Source organism: Eulemur rufifrons, chromosome 15 (assembly GCF_041146395.1).
Source record: "Eulemur rufifrons isolate Redbay chromosome 15, OSU_ERuf_1, whole genome shotgun sequence".
NCBI lineage: Eukaryota > Metazoa > Chordata > Mammalia > Primates > Lemuridae > Eulemur > Eulemur rufifrons.
Genome location: NC_090997.1, coordinates 61,492,538 through 61,517,403, shown reverse-complemented (window position 1 = coordinate 61,517,403; position 24,866 = coordinate 61,492,538). Strand labels below are relative to the sequence as shown.

The window sequence follows — 24,866 nt, the reverse complement described above, 5'->3', positions numbered from 1 at the left end:
GTGTGGAGGCAGGGACATCTACTGAGACAGCATGGCACTTCCAGCTGGTTCTACGGCTGCCGTCCTCAACCTCCTGCTCGTTCCTGTGCCAGGAGCCACCGTCAGGGCACCACATGGTGCTCTGGCACACGCAGAGGCCACCGTGGGCCAGGACTGCCAGCCAAGGAGGTGGACTCATGCGGGGTCTCGACCGACCTCCCCGAGCCTCCATTAAAAGCCGCTGTGTGCTTTTCAGAAGGACAGAGCAAGGGGCCAGCACGGGGGCTGTGCCAGCTCATTATCCGGCCCTCCTTCTGCTCCCTGGAAGCCCCAGCCGTGCTGGACTGGCCGCCATTCTGTGTTCCCAACGTCAGATGGCCTGGTTCCCCTCTCGCTGGGGCTGGTATTTGGTTGATCCTTCAGGCTCCCATTTGGTGGATAAAACACAAACATCTGCTGGGGTTCTGGTTGGCCTGGGGCAGACTTCGGAGCGGAGAGGGCTGGAGAAAAGGTGAGCAGAGGGGAGGAGGATCAGACAGTCTTTCTGGGGGAGTTAATGAGACTCCGTGTGATCGGGGAGCCTTCATCAAGCCAGAGCCTTCATCAGCCCCCCAAGAAGGGAAAGGAAAAGGGAAGATGAATTTTCATGAGTTTCGTTGGAAAGCCGGAGGTAGAATCTGTGGGTGCCTTTCCTCCATGGCGTGTTTCCTCCAACTGTTCCTTTTCTCACCAGTTGGCTATTATTTTCTAACGCATTTTGATAATTACTTTATCAATCAACAAAGATAAACAAAAGCCTAAAAATACATCTGAGTGAATGAGTTCCCAGAGCCAGTCAATCTTTAGTACTTTGAGTTTTATGATTTTTTTTTTTTTTTTACAGAGATGCTTGGGAAACAGTTTAAGGGTTCGATTCCTCATTCATTGGTGGTCCAGTAGAATACACTAACCAACCTCTGCCCTCCTGGCTCCTGCATATGAGACCAAAGGACTTCAGTGAGTTAAGGTAATGCCATCCAAGCAAAATAGACTCCCCTACAAAAAACTTATCTAAGGCTTATCCTTATTAGAATGATTCTTTACCTTTGATTTGCTTATTAAGTCAACAGATTATTGAGTCAAGAATTGGGAGAGCATTTCACATGCGACCTTTTGAAGTAGTAAAATGTAAAGAGTTTGTATCATTGCAACCGTTTAGAAAGAAAAGACGCCAGTTACTCAATGAATAGAGCTCATACTTCCGAAGCCACTTGCTGCCTAGTTATGCCCTGTGAGTGACGGGACATAAACTGAGCTTGTTAACCTCGTACCTATCTCTGGGTGGCCTTGCCCAGCCAGGCTCACGAAGAGCCGTGGGGGAGAAGCCAATGAGCGTGGTATTTGGGAAGAAGCACCAGCCTCAACTTCTGCCTTGGCCCTAAATCCGTGATTTGGGAATGGAAAAGTGCCTGGGGTATATCACCCTAGTGACCCGTGGACAGGCTTTCCTGACGCCGCCCGCCCATCCTTCTTCCCCAGCTTGCATTTCCCGGAGTACCAGTGGCCCCTGCAGGAGGGTCAGCATCTTCCGACCTGCGCACAACAGCGCAGGACCAACATACTCCGTGACCGCTCTCACGATCCACAGCAGGTACCGTAGGGACGTCAGACCTGAAGGAAACCATCCAATTTATAGCTGCTCACGTAAAAGCCATCAGGAGAATCATGAAATGATTCTCCATATGGTGCCCTGTAGCTTCCAAAAACTATACGAGAAAGGGGCTTGGAAGGAATTCTTTCCTTTTTGGAGACAAGGAGGGTGGAAGCCAAGCATCTGTGGCAACCTGGAAAAGACACTCCTCCCCGACACCCACGCCCGCCGCGTCCCCAGGGGTGGCCGGGAGGATCCGTCTGCGCCGGCCCGGGCCCACAGGTCACTGACGTCGGCCGCTTAGGCGCTTCCATTAACCAAGCTTATGTTTTCTAGCATAAATGAACTCTACGGTTACATCGTGTGGAGGCTTCGGGACATGGTTTGCCAAATGGAAAAACATTTGGAGGTTGGGAAAATATCTTGCACATAAATTACTGAAGGCACAGAGAATCTAAAAGAGGGATGAAATCAGAAGCCAAGGAAAAGCCGGGAGGGTGCCAAAGAAAAATGGAGAGAGAGAGACAGAGAAAGGAAAGCGATGTAACGATTTTGCTTAATGACCTGCCTTCAGACCGAAAGGCGAGTTTCTAAGCCGTGTCTCATAAAAGTCATGTGCCTGAGCATGGGGAAATATCCCTTAAATGGCTAGATCAAGCCCCCATTTTTCATTCTTTCTTAGTGGAGCTCTTCATTGATTATGTTAAGTGCTGGCCCCTGGTAAGAAACACAAAAGGCTCATTGTCTTTGACTGTGGCAAAGGCCAGTTACACACTTGTTAATTTCCTGATTTATGACACTGAGGAGATGGAACAGAGAGGGGTGCTTCCCCTCTCCCTCTCTCTCTCTCTCCCTCATTTGCTGGTGGTGGTGGTGGAAACTATTAAAACAGAGGCAGATCAGGAAGTTTGTGATAAAGAAAAGCCAGGCTCTCGCCCGACACACAATCTCTCTCTTGGCTTAAGTAAACTTGCTCCTTCAAGGCTTGCCATCAACAGAGTCCGGCTCACGTTTCACCACTAAATCTGAGTCAACAATCTCTAATCTGGACACTGGGTTCGGAATCCAGGCTCAGGTTGCACTTGGAAGCTGACAGCAGGGACAAGAGCAGAGAAAAATACGGCCTTTGTTTCTGGTTTGATCGTCCCCACCGAGCTGAGCTGAGGTCATGTGTCGTTTTCTGTCATCAACAAGATAAAAGTTTGCACCTCTCTGGCCCTGAAATGTCTCTCCTGCCATTTATATTAAGGCCAAGAAGCTCTCTGCCCCAGAATCGGAGGGCCAAGTTGGTGGAGAGCTTAGATTTGGAGGCCTTTTCATCTTTCTGACATGTGATACCGTGACATAGGCAGCCCTTGTGGGGTTGCTATGCAGATATACAATTTCTGAAAAGTTACACCCGGAAAACGAAAACCCTGGATTGGATTAGCGTTTCACAAAGAACAGGGATAAAATGTGTAGCAGTTAAGCTAAAAAGCTAAAAAGAAAAAAAGAAAAGAAAAAGAGTGAATTAAAGTTTCATGAAAACACATTCTTTTCTAAAGGATCAATAAGTATTAAAGAATCTTATTGCATTCCTGGCCCCAGTCTGAGCCCCAGTGAGCCACTGCATGTGAAGGAGATTCTCTGAACCCCACGGTGGAGACGGAAGGCGGGTTCCGGGGTACTGGGGAGTGTGAAATCAAGGGCTCCAGTAGGGTCACGCCGTTTCCTAAAACTCTTCCTTTTCCCTACCTGTAATTGTTTTCATTGTTTTTATTTTATAATGAACCTTCCCTTTTGTTTAAATAAACCTAGAAAGAAGAAAAAAAAATACCATATAGTCTGAAGGTTCTGGCTAAATATGCTTCAGCCTCCACCTTCCCTTTCTTTACCAAGGTCAAGGGCATGCCCTCCAGAGCTCACTCACTCACAACCTAGCCTTTCCTAAAAACATATTTTTTTTCCAAGTATTTCCAACACCAAAAATTATTTTACATGGGACATGTAAAAATGGAATGTGATATGTTTTGCATGAGAGGTAGGAGAGGGGAAATAACGTGAGGTTTTCCTTGTTATCCCAAGACCTGGTGCCTTCCAGCTGTGCCCTTCTGTGAGCCGGCCTTGTCCACGCAGCTGGGGAGGTGGCCTCTCACCTGCTGCTCAGGGTACCAGGACATCCCAACAGTCTCGGCCACAGAAAATCTGGAGGGAAGCCCAGAGCAGGAAAAGGGAAAGGGGGTTCTGAGGGACACAGAGGACATGGAGGAGATTTGGGTAACTCAACCAGTACTGCTCGGGCAGTGGATGAGAGCAGCCAGGGATCTATCTATACACCAGACAACTCAGTCCATCCACCCGGGATGCAAAGATGACCCAGCCATGTCCCTGCCTTCAGGGGACTCCCAGACTGGTCAGAGGAGAGCAGAAGAGTGGGAATACATACAGCAAAGAGCTATGCGGTGGGACTCCTTGGGCATTCCATGCTAGATCATGAAGCTGGCAATGTTTGCGAAGAAGAGTTCTCGCCAGGATGGGACTTTATTGGAAGTTTGTGAGGTCAAGAAGAGATGGGCAATTGACTTTTACTCTAACTCAAGAGATAGGAACCACTTTTATGCTCCTCTACATCACTTCTGAGCTTGATGCTCTCAAAGATGAGATGACATGTGAAAGTGACTGGTGTACGATTTGGCCACACATGTTATTCGTGCATGCAGGCACCTACCCATATACAAGGGGGGCCCACACATGAGTGTGCTGGTGAAGTGTGGGCCCTGGGATCACACTACCTGAACTCAGTTCCAGGCTCTGCCACTTACCTGGCCTCTGTGTACTCAGTTCCCTCATCTGTAAAATGGGGACAATAGTACTGACTTCACGGGGTTATTGTGAGGCATACAGGAAATAACGTGCCTAAGTGGCATTTAGTAAACTTTGGACAAATGTTCATTAAAATTAACTGTGGTGTCTATTCCTTCTGGGAGGGGGTTATTGTCTGCTGGTTTGGCCCAAACCTGCATGTGAGGAACAGCTGGGAGAAGAGAGCATCACCCGCTGCCCCAGGTCTGGAAGCAGCTGGAATGACATCATCAGACATGTGTGCCATCGGCTGGTTCAGAGTCAAACTGAGTTATGAGCTGAGTTGACGCTGGTATTTCTGCAGCCATCAGAAGAGCAGTGTACTTGGGGACAGAGGGTTCAAATCTTGGCTCTGTCACTTCCCAGGTGAGGGGCCTGAGCAGCATGAAGCACATAATGGATGGGAGCCATTTCTCAGCCAAGGCCCCTCCTTCACTAGAAGAATGACATACCCAGGTGGCAATTGTTCATTCCACCCACAGTCAAGAGATAGAATAAGAGGCACTTTCTGGGTATCAAAGACTATCTTTCCATCTCTAAATGTGTCCAAGGGTCAAAGAATGATCTCATATCTAAGACTTTTCTGGGTAAAATGAGTAACAGTTCTGTGACCTGGAATCAGTGTTGAGCCCAGCAACACGAGAGCAGTGACTGCGCCATGTGCCCCGTGTGTCGCTCCCAGCACTTAGCACTGGCCTTGCATTTAGCAGAGGCCCAGAGATGTGCCGGCTGACCAGCTGCCTGCAGCAGCACTGGCACCTCCCTCCTTTGGGCACCAGAAACACAAAATGAAACTCTGGAGTCAGAGTTTCTGTGTTTGCTGTACAAATGCTCTGGTTTTCAGGGTTTCATTATCCTCTTCTATCGCCAAGCTAGTAGGGTAAAAGCACTTCAACCCAGCCAACTGTTCAGTTCCAAGAGTGGTGGGGAGCTCTTCAAGGATGCAAAGTGAAAAGGGCCACAGTGCCTACCTCCAAGGAGCCCGATGCCGTGGAAGACCGTTCAGTACCGCGCCAGAATTGGTCCCGGTCGATTTAAACAAGGGTCATGGGAGCCCAAGGGAGAAGCAGTTAATTGCTCCTCAGGGATTCCAGCTTGGCCTCCTGGAGGGGTGGCATGTAAACTGATCCTTGAAGGGGATGGCTTATAAATTTTTAAAGTCATAATTATAGTAATGAGGTCTTTCCATGTGCTGGGCATGTGCCACAGGAGATAAGAGGCAAATAAGACACAGTCCCTGTCCTTAAGGACTCTGCAGACTAGTAAAGGTCACGGGCAGGTGAATAAGCAGAGTGTGCTGTCCCCTGGCCGGAGGTCAGCACGGCGGAGTGCCCGCCCCAGGAGGGGAGGAGGTGGTCCCCACAGGTTCAGGGGCAAGCCTCACCCCAGCAGTTGGGCTACAGAAATTGTGCAGGGAGGAGGAAGGAAAGACACTCATGTGCAGAGACACAGGAGTGGGAGAGAGCAGGGGCATCAGGAACCAGTTCCTAATTCAGGACGCCGTGGCCTGTCGGCGGGGCTGGTGGGCCGGGAGCAGGAGTGGACAGGGCTGGAGAAGCATCAGGGGCCAGAGCTAGGGGGGCTTTGCATGCCACACTCTGCTCTTGGCTTTGACTTTGTAGGCCACAGAGAACCAATGAAGAGCTACAAGTAGGTATGAAATGTCTCAGGGTGGGTCCCTATTGAAACCGGTCAAGGAAGCTAAGCATCTCTTCCTTGGGGTAGAGGAGGAGCCCGAGGGAGTCAGCAGGAGTCTTGAGTGTCTTGCACCTGGGCCCCAGCCCTGGCCTTTGGCTATGCCACGTGGGCAGCATGAGCTGGCACCTGCAGGCCTGCTTGCGGCTCAAGCTGTCCATCCAGCATCAAGGGACACCTGCAAGGGAAGGACATCTTTGCAAAGTTGTAAATCCAGGTTCCAGATGTGCAATATGTAAACCCTGGAAAACCTTGAGAGAGTGCTGGTGAGACTGCAAGAAGTGGTCCGTCTTTCCACAGCCCACTGGAGCAGGGGCTGTGAGCTTTCTTCTCTGGTCTCCCCTTGGCTGGCATCAGGCATGGGGCCTTGTGTTCAGTGGAGGTTTGACAACTACCAAGGAAAACATTGCCTGGCTTATTTCTCAAAAAGTGGAGTGTCCTCCACGTTTCCCCACATCCAATAAGATGGAGCGGGCGCTAACCATTAACATGCAACCCTCTGGCTTAGTTTCCAGTGAGGGCCACATTAGAATAAAACTGCATCACTGCCACAAATTTACAGGAAGTCAACATGCCTCTTCATGAAGATGTCATTAGTTTTTCTCCAGATGGGTTGTGGGGCCTGGGCTCTGATGCCAAACCTCCTGGGTTTCAATCCCATTCTGCAACTCACCGGCTGTGTGACCTTGCGTGATTGCTAAATTCACTGAGCTGCAGGTTCTTCATATTTAAAGGGGAAATAACAGGCCCTTCCTCACAGGGCTACTGTGGGGATTAAACGAGACGAATGCACACATGCTCAACGCAGACTAGCTATTGCTTACATTGTGGTTTCTGTTTCTCTTTATGTGCAGTTTCGATAGCCCAAGAGAACTGTGCACTCCAGCAGCACTAAGAGAAGGCATCAAAATCAGGAGAAGGAAGAGGAAGGGAAAGGGCTACTCACGGCTGAGGAGATGCCACGGAGTCTTTTCATGTTAGAACAAAGGTATCTTTTGTTTCCAGAAAGGTCAAAATATTTGCTCGACAATCTGGGACTACAGACAAAAGTAAAATCAATATCCTGGATGACTGCCTCTATGGCCAAGTTGAGATGAACAATGCTATCGGGGACTTTGCACCAGACACCCACAGCCGGCTGCCCCGGCCCCTGGCACGTCCTCAGCTGGGCCTGCCTCGCAGGGTTCAGACGGAGTCACCCCCGTAAACGGAACCCCACACCAGAAAGCCTCCGAGATTCTCTCTGGCTCCTTGAGAGAAGGAAACCAAGTCTCCAGAATCCACAAGATGATCACTTGGAGGGAGCTGCTCAGGGTGTCTAAGATTTTAATGAACATTTGTGTTTTGATAACCTAAATCAAGTAAGTGTGGCACCCTGGACGAGTCAATCCGCTTTTCTAGGCTTCAGTTTTCCCTCGTGTAGAACAATAGGATTGGGCTAGCTTTCCATTGACTAGAACTAGATATTAGTGTACTTTCCACCTTAGAAACCTTCTGATGTTTAACTTAGGTACCAAAGAAGAGCCAAACTGACCCATCGTGTTCACATGAAGCTAAAACAAAAGTCTCTCCTGGTCAATGGGGCCAGATAGTGTATGGATGTGAGTGGAACCCATGGCGATGTTGGCATCTATTAACTGGAGCTTCTTGAACCTTAGACCTGAACCCTTGGAGCCAAAAGAGATCAGGACTTGGAGAGCACTTGGGAAGGACACCACACCTGGGTCTACAGGCCCCCAAACTCACTTCCCGAGCACCGTGTGCTGTCCACGATGGGCGTGGCTGGGAACGGACTGAGTGGGCTCTCGTCCGCAGACAGGGGCAGGTCGCTGCAGCTCAGGAAGGGTCAGCGCCATCCCCAGAGCTCACCATCTTTTAAGAAAACTTTTTAGCTCCCTTGTAAAAAAATGTTTCCCAGGGGGAGAAAAATGAATACTTTCTGTAACAAGGAAAATAACAACAACAATAGCCATAATAATGAGAAAAGCCAAATAAGCACATGTAAGTGCATTTTTTTCTTAGAGATTTATTTTTGTTTGATGAATCTGACACCAGTCAGGGAGAGAGGAGCATGTTGTGAGCCCAGCAGGAAAATGAGCACCCAGAGGAGGGGCTGCTTCTTCCTGCGTGGGTGGGTTTGGTGCTGGGGTTTATCTGTTTTTTTAATTTGTTGCTGGAAATGTTTCTTTTGTTTACTTTTATAAATCTCTCCCCGGGCTTGCGAGCTTCCCCTCCCTCCCACCTCCCGTCCCCGGCCCCCAAATTTCATTTTTAAAAAGCGAGCTCGCTCGCCAGGTGTGTCCCCTAAGCTCTCACAGCTCTAATAAATAAGGAGCACCTGTAAAACAGTAGCTTGACGTGGTAAGTGACTCTGTACAAAGGAGAATATAGAAATACAGTATGTACACCGCATCCTCGGGCCCCGTGGCGCTTCAAGGCCGCATGACACCACCTGGCCCAGCCGCCCATGACCCGCCACCCCCCCTGCTGGGGCCATGCAGCCTCCTGGGACAGGGGCACTTGGACCCCTCTAGAGGGAACAATTGCTTTATTTGAGTTAGTAAACAGATACACTGAATCACAAGGTGATTTGATTTTTTTTTTTTTTAGTTTTCTTCTTTTTTTGATTTTTTTCTTAATTTTTCTCTCTCTCTTTTTTTTTTTTTCTGTACTCATCAGAATGGGATACTCCACAACTGTCTCACCAACTCAGTGCCAGTACACATGCTCTAGAGGACTTCTGGACTCGCAGCTACAACTGTACAAGTGCACACAAGTGAATCTACCCTGTTATCCTCCACCCACTGATTGAGGATCGAATTGCACATTTCTCTTAACCATGACAGGAGAAAGCAAACAGTGAAACAGAATCATGGGCGATCTTTCTCACTTTCCCTCTTGTTTTCATTGGTTTGTCCATACTATTCTAATTATCATGAAAGGGCTCTGCGTATAGAGAGATTGTCTCACTGACTTCCTGGATCACCAAAAACCATCAGGGCTGAAATTTCATCTGAGTCTTTCGTGACGCCCAGCAAATATTCCCCCTCGGATTATTTTACACCTTGAGGGCATTTTGGTCTTCAGTTCAACACTCTTGCTCTGTTCCCAAATGGGGCGCTATTTAGGGGAATTTAAAGAGAAAGCTGAGAAGAATAAACATTTACCGAGTTCTCTTGGCATTCAGTCTCTGAAAAACCACAGTATAAACTATTCATGCTGCTTCTTACATCTGTCAAATCGAAAATTAAAAGCCATAAAAGTGTAACACTGAAAATATGGCATCAAAAAGGATAAAGGTGGCCTTTGTAAAAATAACAAGAAAAGTATATTAGCCAATAAAATATTCTAACTCTTCATTTAAAAGTGCATCCTGGGCAGGACAGAGACGAACCTGAAGTGCTGGGACTCCAGCACCATCCCTCTCCGCCGTCAAAACATGAACAGTATAGGTCCAAAACCGTACAATGCAAATCACAATTCTTAGTGTAGCAGCAAAACCACAGCAGTTTTTAAAAAGATTAAAAAAAGATTTTTGTTTTCCAATCCGTATCATCTTCCAGCCTCAGCCACTGAGCCTTGAAGATGGAGCGGGGAGAATACCTACATTGGTCCTTGTGGCTTGTTGGTGTTTTGTTTTTTTAAAACCGGGGGTGAGACCCCTAAGTCCCTCTGGGGAGAAGCAGAGGCGGTGGCAGCAGGAAGGCGGGCCCGCTGGGTGGGTCCAAGGCGCGCTGGCTTCTCTGGGCTGGAGGCCACCAGGGGAGGGCTGCTTCCTCTGCGATGCTTAATGACAGGAAGCGGCTTTATTTGCTTGAGTTTTAGCCAGAGGGGGTGGTGAGCTGACCAGCTGGTGTCATTGGATGGCGTGACATGGTTTGCTCTGGGCCCTCTCTCCATGAGTGAGCGTTCCTGAAAAAAGAGGAGAAGGGGCCATCAGAATCTGCTGGACCAAATCCCCCCCTCCGCCCTGCCGGGGAGAACCCAGGCGTGAGTCAGGCAGCAGCACACTCCCCGGCCGGCCGCAGCGCAGACCTCAGACAAGCCCCAGGACGGAGGCAGCACAGTGGGATGGCAACAGGAGCTTCATTCACGGTCTGCTCAGGGTCGACCTTGCCAGCTTTGTGTGAGGAAATGAAACTCGAGTTGCTTTTTGGAATACCATAATGAGCACAGTGCACCACGCCCTCGCCCAAAGACCACAGCATCCCTTGCAGCCCAGCAACTTTCACCCTCCACGTTACTGCATGCTTAACTAGCAGGAGGTCTCTGAGTCGCCCAAGGTCATCCCAAAGCCAGGTGAGGTCACAGAGGGAGCCTGAAGCTCCAGACGTCAGCCCTGTACTCCATGTAACTTCTCACCCCTGTACGCCCCGGTGTTTGCTGCAAGGAGGGCGAAGAGATTCACCCTTTAGCAAATGAAACATTACCATGGACACATATACCTCTCTTCAGAAGTCTCCTACAGAGGCAATTAAGCTGGAAGAAATGCTTGCTCCTCTCTGTTTGTGGGTCTTGCCTGTCAAAAGTGGACCATTCACATCTCTTCACATCCAAAACAAATAGTAGCATGGGCCTGGGGACAATAAACCAAACTTGCAGTCCCAAGGCAGAGGGTCTGAACAGGACATTGAACCAGGAAAGTCAGTTTCTGGGGAACAACCATCCCCACATTCGCCAAGACATCAGGCTCTGCCTCTTTGTCCCTGATGGTTTATGTCATTTGTTACCAGTTCATTGGTTTGAAATACAGCCTCCTGAGGACACTCAGTCACTCCTGGGAAGTGGCCACTTAGAAATCTGCCAACCAAACTGTAAAGCCCCTGTGGGCTGGGGCTGTGTCTGTTTTGCTCATGTCTCTGCACCCAACCCCTAGGTCAGAGTCTGTAGGTGCTCAAAATACTTCTGTCAAGTAAGAGTCAAGCAGCTCCCTTCTGCCATGTCCCCAGACAGCACCCTTTTTTCTTGCCAACAAATGGCGATGTCAGAAATGTGAATGGGTAAAATTAGGCTAAGGTGAAGTGTTGACAGAGGATTTGTAAACATCTTTACAATTGTTGAGATTATTCTTAGAACAATGAACAAATAATTTCAGAGAGGGGACGGAATTTAGGACTTGAACGGGACCCCAGAGATAATACAGTACAATTTCCTCCTTTTATACATGAAGAAATGGAGGCTGCAAAGGGACCTGGAAACTTGCTCAGAGTGTTTGCAACATGAATTTAGCAAGAGTATGATGAGGTCAAAATGCCCATCGGGAGGACTAAGTAGAAGCTTGTGCTTTTAACGCTGCTATCCAAATCTTGGTGTTAATGGCAACGATAATAATCATCAGCCAAAAACAAGGTTTGAAAATCTCAATGTGCACGACAGGAAATGCCTGAGTTCCCCAAATCACATTAAATCACCAGATCTGTGTGTACTTAATATGTATATTAAATAACCAAAGTGAAAATGCAAAACACCACAAAAATGCAATAGGGGTGGAATTACAAGGCCATGGAAACCTTTTCATTTGGCATGGTCAGATTTGGAAATGTGGGTATTTATCTCCGAATAAAGAGCTCACAGTTGATTTCTCTCTCTCTCCCTCTCTCTCTCTCTTCCTTCCTTTCTTTTTTGAGAATAAGAGACAATGGAGAGAAGAGATACAAAAACAACAGCACCAAGAGCCACCATCAAATGTGGGGCTGGGAAGGAGCTGCAGAAACGACAAGTGAATCCAAGGACACAAGGGTAGCTTCTGGGGACAATTCTCTCGCATTTATCGAGCACAGCTTGGAAGTTGCTGTGCAGGAAGGGAAACCATCCCCACCTCTGGGCCTGGGACCAACAGTGACGGAATCGTGTAGTCAGAGGGGACCTCCGAATTCTTTCTTTAAAAGGAGGGAGGGAGAGCGTTTAACATTTCCTTCCAGCAACTTGGAAACACCACCATTTTGCGTTGCTTGCTTAAGAATGCGGCAACTGCTTTCCCAAGGAGGTAGCTTTTCTCTTTAATGTAATCACTACCAAAAAAAAGAGAGGACTATTTCTCAAATACTTTTCTTTATATTCAAATCACCTTTGGACAAAGACCAAACATGGACAGCATCAGCCGACTTGAAGGAAATTTCCAGGCTTTCACGAGAGACTGGGGAAAACGAGATTATAATGAGAGCCATTCTGGAACCTTAACTACAGCGTTCGCCATCCCAAACACTATAATAATCATTATTATTCTCTGGTATCTATTATTGTCTGGTAAATAATATGTGTTTTCCCCCAAAGTTCTAAAGGGTGCAGCTGCACCACGCTCTATTTTTCGCAGCCCCATTCCTGCTACTCTGAAAGCCTGCTCACACGAAGCTTATTTTAAGAGAATGATAAACTAGACAATTTGTGCTGTTTCCGTCCCTCTCACCACATACTTGCCGTGTCTGGGACACCCCTAAAGGCCAGATGGTGGCAGTACAAGTCCCTGTCTGCTGATACCATTTGAGGAGGGGGTGGTACTGAAGTCACCCTCATTTGTTCTGCTGGCTCCAACTGGTTCAGGGCAGCCCCCTTGTTGGAGACACAGCAAGAGACTCTGGAATCAATGAAAATGAAGAACCAAGCTTGGGCTTCACTTTCCTGATATTTATTGGTAGGCAAGGTGTGAAACTCAACAGAATGGAGAAGAAGTGAGCTTGGATTTTTAGTAAGTGATCATGACAGGAAGTTCCAGAACCTTCAGCTAGTTCTTTTTTTTTTGCCCTTGTCAAGCAGAGGGATTATGGAAGATCTGTCCTGTCTAAATTTTTTGATCTGTGCAAAGGGAAAATTACCACACTAAGTGAGATAGAGACCCGAGTTGCAGTCCAGCATGCTTCTCACTAGCTGTGTGGCCTTGGCCCTGCTCCTTAATCCCCCCTCCCCGGCCCACTTGACTCTTCCTCTATGAAATGGGGGCCTGGGTGAGATTTTCTATTACATTTTCCGTCTCTATCATGCTGTGATTGTGAGATCTTTGGACAAACTGCAGTATACAATATGCAGAATTATAAACTTGAGCAGCTGGATGTTAATCTGTTACCAGTATATAAGGAAGCCTCCTAATTTCTGGACTCTGAAGTCTAAAATTTCTGAATGAGTCTCTTTTTATTAATCACACACACACATCTATGTCAGAGATTTTTGGAGCACCCCTGAAAGCAGGGGGTTCTGCAGAAGTGGCCATACTTGTGCCTGACACTTGGATTTTCCTCAGAATTGAGGGCTTGTCTGACGGCAGGACTCACCTCCGTCACATGGAGCATCACACTCACACAATCACATGCAAATAAGTCCTTCTCTTATACCATACATGTACCATGTATGTACCATGTATGAAGGCTAGCACCACAATGTGTGGTCTCCATCAGGCATGTGCACACCAGGTATCTTCAGAATTCCAGGCCTGCCTGCCCCTTCTGACCAGAGGAATGAAATACTCCTCTTCGTGGACTCAGAGCTGCACACCAAATGCACTGAGAGAATCTCTGTCCACCTGGTGAGTCCCCTTTCTATATCATCAGGGAAGCCTTGCTAAGAATGGGATTTAGTTCCTCATCCTCATTCATCACACAAAAATTTCTAGAGAATTACAGAGAACAAAAATATGCCTGAATACTAGTAAATTCTTTCAATGTTGAAACTGTCAAAATATGGCCATTCTCACCTTTACTTCTTTGACCTTTACAGTCTAAGACTTACGCTGGTCACATTTCATAAGGTGTCCAGGCACCCACTCTCAGAAGTACATGCGTGTCCAGAGAAAAATGTCTGTCTTAGTCCACACCCCAATATTTCCAAACTAGCCCTTTTGTGGTGTGAGATTCCACCTCTACCAGGAGGCCTGCTTGTATTAATCTAACCCATTTTCCAAACTTTTCTTCATTATTTCCTTCCTCAAATACCTTTGTGATTAGCATAATCAAAATCCAGTAGGTCTGTCCTGTCTTACTCGTTTAGAAGGCACACTCCCCGTGTCTGTCATATCGATTCCCAGGAGTCTAAAACCCAGTGGCATCGGCTCTATGATGTGCAAGAAATACCTGCTGCCAGCCGGCTTGCCTTTGTCCAATTACCCAGGCCCATCCACTCACTCGGGCACGTCTGCCCATCACTTATCACAGTTAAATACAGCCATTACGTGCTGGCTGCGGCAACGCTGTTTATCTGGGACAATAACGAGTCCCTGAGGACTGGATTGCTCTCAGGTAGCCGCAGCTATTCTGGGACACTCACAAGGGTAGAGCTCTGTGGTCAATGAACAGTGCCGCCTGCACCAGCCGATAAACCCCGAGTGCGATGCCAGATAGTGGTCCCCACACCAAGCCCATCCCAGGAAGGGCTACAGCTTGGTGAAGTTTTGCCAAAAAGTGGTTCCTTCCCTCCCCGGTCAACTACTGCTTCATAAAGAGTTTGGAAATGACTTTTACCAGGCTAGAAACTGTTTTCATTTTTGAAGTGGATGGCATCTCTTTTCTTATAACTCACTAATTGTCGAAAATACAGGCATAACCTCAGAGATACTGCAGGTTTGGTTCGAGACCACAGCAAAAAAAAAAAAAGTGAATATTGCAATGAAGTGAGTCAAACAAATTTTCTGGTTTCCCAGTGCCTATAAAAGTTATGTTTATACTACACAGTAGTCTATTAAGTGTGCCACAGCAGTATGTCTAACAAACAAGGTACATACCATAATTAAAAAGTACTTTATTGCTAAAAATGCTAATGATCATCTGAGCCTTCAGTGAGTTGTAATCTTTTTGCGGGTAGAGGGTCTTGCCTGGATGTTGAGGGCCACTCACTTCTCGGGGTGGTGGTTGCTGAAGGATGGGGTGGCTGTGGCAATTTCTTAAAATAAAACAACAAGGAAGTTTGCTGCATTGATTGACTCTTTTTTTCACAAAACATTTCTCTCTAGCATATGATACTCTTTGATAGCATTTGACCCACAGCAGAACTTCTTTCATAATTGGAGTCAATCCTCTCAAACCCTGCTGCTGTCTTATCAACTAAGTTTATATAATATTCTAAATCCTTTGTTGTCCTTTCAACGATGTTTCCAGCATCTTCCCCAGGAGTAGACTCTATCTCAAGAAACCACTGAATTTGCTCATGCGTAAGAGGCAGCTCCTTATCTGTTCAAGTTTTATCATGAGATTGCAGCAGTTCAATACTACTGTCAGGCTCCACTTCTGATTCTACTACTTCCTTTCCTGTCCCCACCGCATCTGTAGTTACTTCCTCCACGGAAGTCCCGAACCGCTCAGTCATTCATGAGAGTTGGAATCAACTTCTTCCAAACTCTTGTTAATGTAGATATTTTGATCCCCTCCCATGAATCATGAATGTTCTTAACAGCATCTAGAAGAGTCCTTTCCAGAAAGTTTTCAATTTACTTTGCCCGGATCCATCAGAGAAATCACTATCTGTGGCAACAGGCTTACAAAATGTATTTCTTAATAAGACTTGATAGTTGAAATTACTCCTTGATCCATGGGCTGCAAAATAAGTTTCAGCAGGCATGAAAACAGCATTAGTCTCCTTCTACATCTCCGTCAGAGCTCTTGAGTCACCAGGTGCATCGTCAATGAGCAATAATCTTTTAAAAGGAATTTTTTTTTTTTTTCCTGAGCAGTATGTTTCAATGATGGGCTTAAAATATTCAGTAAACTATGCTGTAAATAGATGTGCTGTCATCCAGGCTTTGTCATTCCATTTATAGAGCACAGGCAAAGTAGATTTAGCATAATTCTTAAAGGCCCTGGGATTTCTGAAATGGTAAATGAGCATTGGCTTCAACTTAAAGTCATCAGCTCCTAATCTCCTAATAGTAGCTCCTAACAAGAGAGTCCAACTGGCTTGAAGCCAGGCATTGACTTCTCCTCTCTAGCTATGAAAGTCCTAAATGGCATCTTCTTCCAATATAAGGCTGTTTCATTTACACTGAAAATCTATTGTTTAGTGTAGCCACCTTCATCAATTATCTCAGCTAGGTCTTCCGAATAGTTTGCTGCAGCTTTTCCGTCAGCACTTGCTGCTTCACCTTGCACTTTTAAGGCTTCTTTCCTTAAACCTCATGAAGCAACCTCCACTAGTTTCAAACTTTTCTTCTGTAGCTTCCTCACCTCACTCAACCTTCACAGAACTGAGTAGAGTTAGGGTCTTTCTCTGGATCAGGTTTTGGCTTAAGGGAATGTTATGGCTGGTTTGATCTTCTATCCAGACCACTCAAACTTCCTCTCTATCAGTAATAACGCTGTTTTGCTGTCTTACTTTTGTGTGTTCTCTAAATTAGCACTTTTAATTTCCTTCAGAAACTTTTCCTTTGCATTCACAACTTGGCTGTTTGGTTCAAGACGCCTAACTTTCAGCCTGTCTCCGCTTTTGACATGCCTTCCTCCCTAAGCGTAACCACGTCTAGCTTTTGACTGAAAGTGAGAGATGTGTGACTCTTCCTTTCACTTGAACATTTAGAGGTCACTGTAGGGTTATTAATTGGCCTAATTTCAATATTGTTGTGTGTCAGGGTATAGGGAGGCCCAAGGAGAAGGAGAGAGATGTGGGAACGGCCAATCAGTAGAGCAGTCAGAGCACAGACAACAGGTATCAGTCAAGTTCACGGTCTCATTTGGGCCTGGCTCATGGTGCCCCAAAACAATGACAACTGTAACCTCAAAGATCACTGATCACAGATCCGCTATAACAGATATAAGAATGAAAAAGTTGGAAGAATTCCCAAAATGTGACATACAGACACGAAGTGAGCACATGCTGTTGGAAAACTGATATTGATAGACTTGTTTGACTCAGGGTTGCCACAAAGCTTTAATTTGTAAAAATGCAATACTTGTGAAGCACAATAAAATTATACATGCCTATAACTGAAAAACATCCCTTCTCCTTTCTAGTGTGATTGTGGTGGGAAATAAGCCCTGGTAGAGAGAAGGGTGTGGGGGCCAAGGGTGAGTTTCCACTTCGCTCAGTGTTAGGCTCTGGTCTGAATCACAACTTTACCACCACCATGCTACTCACCCTGTGGCTCTGATAAGCTCAGGCTCATGTATACTAAAATATTTTTAAACCAATTATAAGGCCTTGTTTTTTATTTTTTATAATTTTCTCCTTTAGCTCTCTCTCTTATTTTACTCTTTAATCAATCAAAATCACAACCATACGAGACCCCCTGCTGGAAAAACTCCATCTTTAATTCTTTGTTTTACAAACGAAAATTTCATTTTTCTCTGCTTAGCTGGTTCTGTTTGTTTTCACAAGTGGTTATTGCTATTTCTTGCTGACCTCTAAAAGTTTCTGAGGGACAAAGAACCCTGGACCATAGAACCCCCTCTTGTGCACTCATGGGGTCCTTATCTTTACCCTGAACAACTAGTCTTCTTTGCCCCTTTCTGGAACCTGGGAATTCAAGCAAACCAAATGACCCTGCCTCTGGCCCTCTTCTAAAAGCAGAAAGGGATTCATGGCATTTCATGTACTTTTTTTGTTGTTGTTTACAAAGGCACTAAAGCAGGTGGCCCTGTCCATTCCCAAAAAGGAAAAACAGAATAAAGAATTACATGATATAGCTAATGTTCTGCAGGAAATTTTGAAGACTTTTCCAGCCGTATGTCCCTGGCTTTCAAGACTAAGCAATTTGTGGTTTGTGTCTCCCAAGAAAGGAGTCAAATATGGTGCTAGGCATTTTTATATACTTATTTTGCTTGAAAATGAATACATTTTATATACTTGTTTCACTTATACACTTATTTCATGGAAACAATAACGCTACTGAAGTATTTATTATCGTCTCCATTTTACAGATGAAGAACTTTGCCAGGAAGGTCAAGGAACTTCTTTGCTCAAGGTCACCAGCTAGAAAGGGGCAAAGCTGGATGGAAGCCCAGGTTCTAGGACCCCACAGTCCAGGCCCACCTAGGGAGTGCTGATCCCCTTTTTACCCTGACAGTGGGGAGGGGTGGGGGGTCACAATGTCACAGCTGTAAGGGGCCTCAGAGACATACACAGTCCAGCTCCCTTGCTTTGCAAACAAGAACTCTGAGAAGTTATTTGATAAGGAAAATGCATTTTCATTCAAGTCCCATCCTGTACACAAACTGATGTCAGTCCATGTGACTCAGCAGGCCCCTGCCCGGCAGCTCTACGCCCCACTCCCCCTTTGTGACTACAGGAGCAGGTGTCACTGTGTCCCTGGTAGAGTGGGAGATGCTAAGTCCTAGAGGAAGTAAGTGACTCGTCTGCGGGGTCAGTAAAAGGCCAGGGTCATATTCCTCTTCTGATTTCTACCACACCGTCTCTCGAGACGGCCGCCTTCCAAAAATTCTGCCTTGGACAGAAAACCAGATGTTTATTGTATTAAGATCAAGTTTGTTACTTCTCTATGTTATAGGAACACAGAGAAAAAAGCAGTTTCATGTGACAAGTGGCTATGACCTGGGGGTCAACAGCAGACTTTAAGATTTTCGGTGAGGTCTGGAAAAGCAGTCTTTCCCATACTTTATTTATGCTTTGCCACTAGTCCATTAGCAGAGAGAGAGAGAGAGAGAGAGAGAGAGAGAGAAAGCTTCCTATTAGTGGAAACTCCATTGTAAAAAGTAAGAGCAAGAATACTGGTTTCTCCCCTGAACAGCAAAGAAGATGAGGAATGTGGTTAATAATTGCTTTTCTGCAGCCCTTTAGCCCATCCACTCCAGATGTTCAGGTATGACCTATTTTCTGTCTGAAATCAGCCGCCTAATGTGAGGAAGCCCTGCAGTGGGTGGCAAAAACATGACTCCGTTCCTTGGCACAGGGCGTGTAACTCAAGCAGCGTCGGTCGGATCCTGTGTCCCACTGCGAGGAAAGGCAGATGAGGACTCAGGTTCTAATCCTGGCTGCGCCACTCTGTGACCTTGGGCATTCGCTCTTTTCGTTGCAGCCTCTCCTTGTAAAAGTGGAACCAGAGATCTTATGAGAATTTCTGGAATGGTTTTCCTAACCTCTGAGGTTGACGACGTGGAAGTGTTTCATTATTTTCCATTACACATCTGAGGGAAGAAGTTCTGGGCTGCAGGGGGTACCATGACCGTTCTTATAATAAGCTTCTACTACGAGCCAGGTAGCTCCCGGGGATTTTAACTTAAGTTATTTACATTGGAGCTAATAACTCTATGAAGCAGTGAGTATTATCTTCATTTTTTGCATATAAGACATGCATGGAAACTGTGGAGCCAGGCTGTTAGTCAAATCCCAACACTGCCATGTCCCAGCCACGTGACTCTGGGTAGGATACACAACCTTTCTGGGCCTCGGTCTCTTCATCTGTAAAATGGGCTTAATGATGCCGTCCCATAGCACTGTTGGTATGCAGCATTTGGAACACTGCCTACATGTAGAAAGTGCTCAATAAATATTAGCTGTTATAATTATTTAACAAGAAAATGCAGAGAATGCAGAGACGTGATAAAACTTGTCCAAATCCTCACAGTGGGAAGCGACACAGCCAGTTTTCAACTCCAGGTCTCACTCCAGCCCTGTGCTCTTGCCCCAGGCAATGCGGCCTCTAACAGGACAGTAGGTACCGTCCCTAAGGCACCCAGATGAGCCACACTTGCGCGGTTTCCTGACCTGTCTCCCACAGCAATCTTCTCAGTCCTCAGACATAGAGACTCAGAGAGATTAAGTTCCCTCCTCCCTCACCAGGTAAGTGGCTCGGTGGGGACATGGACCCAGGCCAGCCCACCTCCAAAGCGGGTGTTCTTTTCCACTAAAGCACACTGCCACCCTCCTTCACTACCGAGAGCCCACTGTTGCCACATGTGGAAGCTTCAGAAGGTTTACAGCCTGGGAAGTCAAAAAGGATAAAAAGACATCTCCAAAAGGCTGCCAAACTCCCTTAAAAGTGGCTGCAGGCCCTAGAGGTTCTGATTCCGATTCTGAGCCAATCTCTGTAGGTGCCCGAGGAGCATACAGCAAGCCACCCAGGCCTTCCTGTTGCCCTTCAGTGCAAGCACAGAGAATCTGGATGTCCCTGCGCATCACTGTGCAGCCTCACTGGTGAAGTCTGGGGCTCGGAAAGCCCTGCCTGCCTCTGTGCGCCTACAAGGCAGCGGCCCGCACCCCCTCCCCCACTGGCCTAAAGCTGGGAGCTGCTGGGTGGTCAGCAGAGGGCAGGCCCTGCTGCTGTCGTCACCGGGGACAGCCAGCACCCTGTTTCACTGGACTTTGGAATGGTCCGTTGGCCGTGAGGTTTCCTTCCGCTATGCACTATGATGTCTTCTTAGGCCCCCTGTGGCCTAAGAAGTTCTTCCTCTCACTGTACTGTGACAATGGCTTTACACACTTAACACATAGACGTGGCAGCCCATGTCTCTCACACTCCAGCGGTAACACTCCACAATGTCTAGAATCCACCCCTGGTAAGTGGCCTGTCATCAGATCACAGCCGTCAGCTTTAGCAATGCCAGTCTTTCCGTCTATAAGTTGCCGCTCAAGTAATTTTTCCCAAACACAGATTTCACCCTGTCATTCCCCGGCTCAGGGCCACTGTGATGCTGCCCAGTGTATGGAGTACAAACTCCTCGCTCCCCTCCAGGCTCACGCTCCTCACCTTTGAGCCACGTGAACGGGAAGGTGGTCCCAACACAGCTCGCTCTTCCCTGCGCCTGTGCCTCTGCCTCTGCCATCCCACTCAGCCCTCAGCCTCCGCTCCTGACTGCCAGCGCCCCGCCCTCCAGAGGTTCAGACCCGACTCTGAATTCATCTGCTCTGGGGCTCCTAGCAGGGCAGTCCCTTAACTCTTCCTCCACGGAGGTGTGTCTCATCGGTTAGCTTGACAAATACGTGTGTGCCCATTCTGCCAGCCCCTGTGTGTTGTCACTTGGTGACAACAGTGAGGGAACTGGATCCGGTGCCTGCCCTTGCTGAAGCCTACTGTCCACAGTGTCACGTCAGTTTGCAGGGTCTGCATGTGGCCTGTAAAAGTGACCTTGGCTATTTCTTGTCTTTCTCAGGGGTTTGTAGCTGTTCAAATCAAGTCCAGGATTCCTGCCACACCCTCCCCCACTCTATCTTTTCTCTTTTTGTTTCTCTCTTTTTCTGTCTCTTAATAATACAGTGACCTGAGCAAAGTCAGTGTTAGATATTGTTAGTACAAAAGGGATATGTATTATCCTCTAGGGAAATAAATGAGGACCATCTCTGAACCAATGAGCAAATGAATGAGCAAAAGAGAACTGCCTCCCTCTGTTTGGATAAGATTAGGAGTTATTAAATTTTGTAGATTGTAATATATGAATTAAGTGTAAATTAAGGATTTATAAAATCCAAAGGTCGGATTTTTAAAAAGTTATTATTGCTGTGCATAGGCCACACACACACACACACACACACACATAGCTGAGACAGAGAAGAAGTTGATCAGCTGATTAGACAGTGAGAAGTGCTGTCAAAATCAGGACTTGAACCCTGAACCAGTGACCCTCATCTTCATTTGCAGGATCCTAATGATTTTCCACCAAAATTTTTTCATACTTTTACAATTAGCATTTGAGATTCATGTTGCTCAAAGCTTGTGGGACATGAAAATAGCCATTAAGTCCCATGTTTATGATGCCATCATATTAAATGGGAGGAATGGAGGGACCTGGATGTATTTTTTTGGTTTGGCAAATCCTAGAACTATTTTTTTCAAACATTTGGGGTTTGGCTAAAACCAAAACTTATTTTGCCAAGCACTTTGGCCTTAATTTTTAAACCCATGTGTATTTTAAAAGAAATTCAATCTATATGTTTCTGACTCATTTACACTTAACTCATGAAAATGCTGTTTGGTAAGAGCTATTAGATGTCCAAGTAAGTTTATGAGCCTTTTAAACCCTTCTTTTCCCCCATTCTTACCAGAAAGTTGTATTTTGCCAGCCATAAAAGAGGTGAGCCCCAGGGGCCTGTGATAAGTTTGAAATTTATTACCTCCAAAGCTTAAATGGATTCTGAGTTTGGAAAAGGTTTTCCCTCCTCCTCTTTTTATATTAAGTGCACAAACAGGCTACCTACAATAAAGATAGCATCCTATGTCTTAGCTTCCAAGATGGCTGAAGGAAAATAGGAAAGAATTCAATCTAACCACCAATAAGTTGTCCCTAAGACATTTCAGAGGAACAATATGACACTTTAAGTTCCTGTAAACACAGATTGAGATCCAACACTCTAATGGAAAGTTTTATTAATTACTTTTAGGATAAGAAAAAGAAGTGGGACTCAACACAGTTTAAGTTAGAACACTTTATCTTTTGAGTACTGGGGAATTTTTTTATAAATCACAGACCACCAGCCCTGTTTATGACTTTTTAATATATTTTTAAAATAAGCTGAATTTACTAAAAGTGACATTTGAATTAAAACCAGAAAAGCAAGCAGAACGTGCATGCACGCTGCAGTGACTTCACTCTGTATCTTTCATAATGATGCTCAGATACCACTCAATTACAGTATTCTAGTGGGGGAAGGCTTTTGGATAAAGTACTTAAAAATGGCTTATAAATATTTAAAGTATAAGCATCTAACAAATCATGACAAAGTTTTACATTTGACCACATGTGCTCCAAATATCTTGAAATTACTCTAAATATGGGTTTAAAATATCAAAAGGGCTTGTTGATGGGATGCAGAACTTTGCAGAGAAACTTAAACCTGATCATTCTTGCTCCCACAACACCCAATCTGCACAATTTTTAAAGTGTGCGTGTGTAGATTTCTTTAGAAAAAGATCATGTTACAGTCTGAATTTCCAAAACAAGAGTAGAAGGATGAAATATAAGGTTTCCCCTTCTCTCACCAAATGCAGTTTAGCCACTTTGCTTCTAGATAATTTGTTATTGTAGGTTGGCTCAAATTTAAGACAGTAACGTTTTAGAAACACTTGGAGAACTAAGCCAGCTGCAAGTAGGATATCATTACAAATTGAGACACATGTTGTATGGGAATACTATTCATTTTCAATACCAAAAACATGTCTGGGGAAATAAGCCATGCAAATGAGAGAGAGATATACTTTTTAATTACGTTTTGTTGGACTTTAGGTCAATGTTTCATATTAAATGAGTCCATAAAGCATGTTTCTCCCTGTTGTTCTTTATACTAGCAGTCACATTCTTACTTCCCTTTTTACCCCAAAATGCCCACAGCTTGCTATATCAAAGAAAGGCAACAGCCCAGAGGTTCGGAGGCGACATGATGAGATAACCAGTGCTGCCGCAGCCACATATCTGGATGGGAATGAGCCGGGGAGCACGGGAAGCTTCGACGTGGCTGTCCTGACCCCACCACTCCCTGGAAAGGCAATTCTGCTCTTGGGCTCCTGGCTCCCTGCTCAGGGTTGTGCATTTGGATGACATGGTAAAATTGCATGAGCAGTTTTTGCTTATGACGATAATTCAGTCCTAGGAGCGGCTGAGTTAAGAGATCCCAGGGGCAGCTTGACTGGTTTCCAATTTAAGAATATTTAGTACATGTAGGAACTATTTTAAAGCACTAGAGACTAATTCCAAGTTTTTGTTGTTATTGTCATTTGCTTTTGCTCCAATCATTTTCATGATAATATTTTGAGTGATCCCTGCAACGAATCGTGTGAGTGTGTGTATTTCCCCTCCTCGTCGATGGCCTCGTGTTCTCAGTCCTGAACCCGCCCTACTTCCTTCTCAAGCAGAATGCTGTGGAAATCCACAAATTCGGAGAAGAGCACTATACTGTTAGTCTTCAGAGCTGGCTTCTGAGATGGCATTTACTCCATTTCCTTCAGAATGGGACCCCGTTAAATGATGCCAGTGCTAAACTGTTTATTTTTTTTAAGCTAATTTATTTCTTTCTCCAAGTGAACGCCTTTTAGGCCTTTTGAGGCATTAAGAAAAAAGTTTACATATGCCTTAACATCCATCCACGTAGAAAGTGTTATGCACTTAAAATGGCAACTGATGTCTATAAAATAATTCTGTCCAGGACATGGTGGGAGAAAATAGAATGGCCACCCCCTGTCCCTTTGGCACGGTCTCTTAGACAGGAAAGTCTGGAAAAGGCAGGTTGTTCGGGTGGAGGTAAGTGTTCCACGACATGAGGTAAGTGTTCCACGCTGCAGTGTATTTTGGTCCTCAGACGTCTCTACCCGTCCGCAGTGCTTGTCTGCACGATGGTAGGTGTAAATGATTGAACCGTGATGCACAGGCAGTCGCTCGGGCTGGCAAGGGAGTGATTCACTGAGAACCAGTCGGGGAGCTTGCTTGTTACTAGCAGGTCTAACGCTTCCCCCTTTCCAAGCACACTCTCTCCAGGTGAAGAATCATACCAGGGAGCTAAGAGGATGGGTAGTGCTCCCAAACACCACCACTTCAGTGCCCTGGTATTCACTGACCTGTCCACTTCTCTGACTCCAGCCACTCTGCTTTCTTGGCCTCAGTGGCAGGGTAGAAGGTTTTCCCACAGAAGGACGGCGTCTACCTACAGTATAAATTTTGTAAGTCCAAGTGCTGGGGAAGTATCTAGCTAGTTTCTTTTCTTGCTTCCCTTTTCTTCTTTCACCACGGGCACATGCAGGATATGGCAGCTTGAAGAGAAGTCTACAACCTTTTGCACTGCACCACTGAGGCACTCTTATTGAGGCAAGCGCTACATCACGTAGCTGCAACTGTGATTCTGCAATATTGGGTCCACAGCAAAAATT

At 46.0% G+C, this 24,866-nt stretch overlaps 1 protein-coding gene across 1 annotated transcript in view; it reads right to left on the bottom strand.

The window, feature by feature from the left end:
- Window positions 1-6,975: 6,975 nt before the first annotated feature.
- SOBP (sine oculis binding protein homolog) overlaps window positions 6,976-24,866 on the bottom strand; it is a 162,017-nt gene continuing 144,126 nt past the window's right edge. Inside the window, exon 7 of the mRNA XM_069488470.1 lies at window positions 6,976-10,057. The gene's annotated coding sequence lies outside the window, so the exon portion shown is untranslated. The remainder of the gene's footprint in view (window positions 10,058-24,866) is intronic.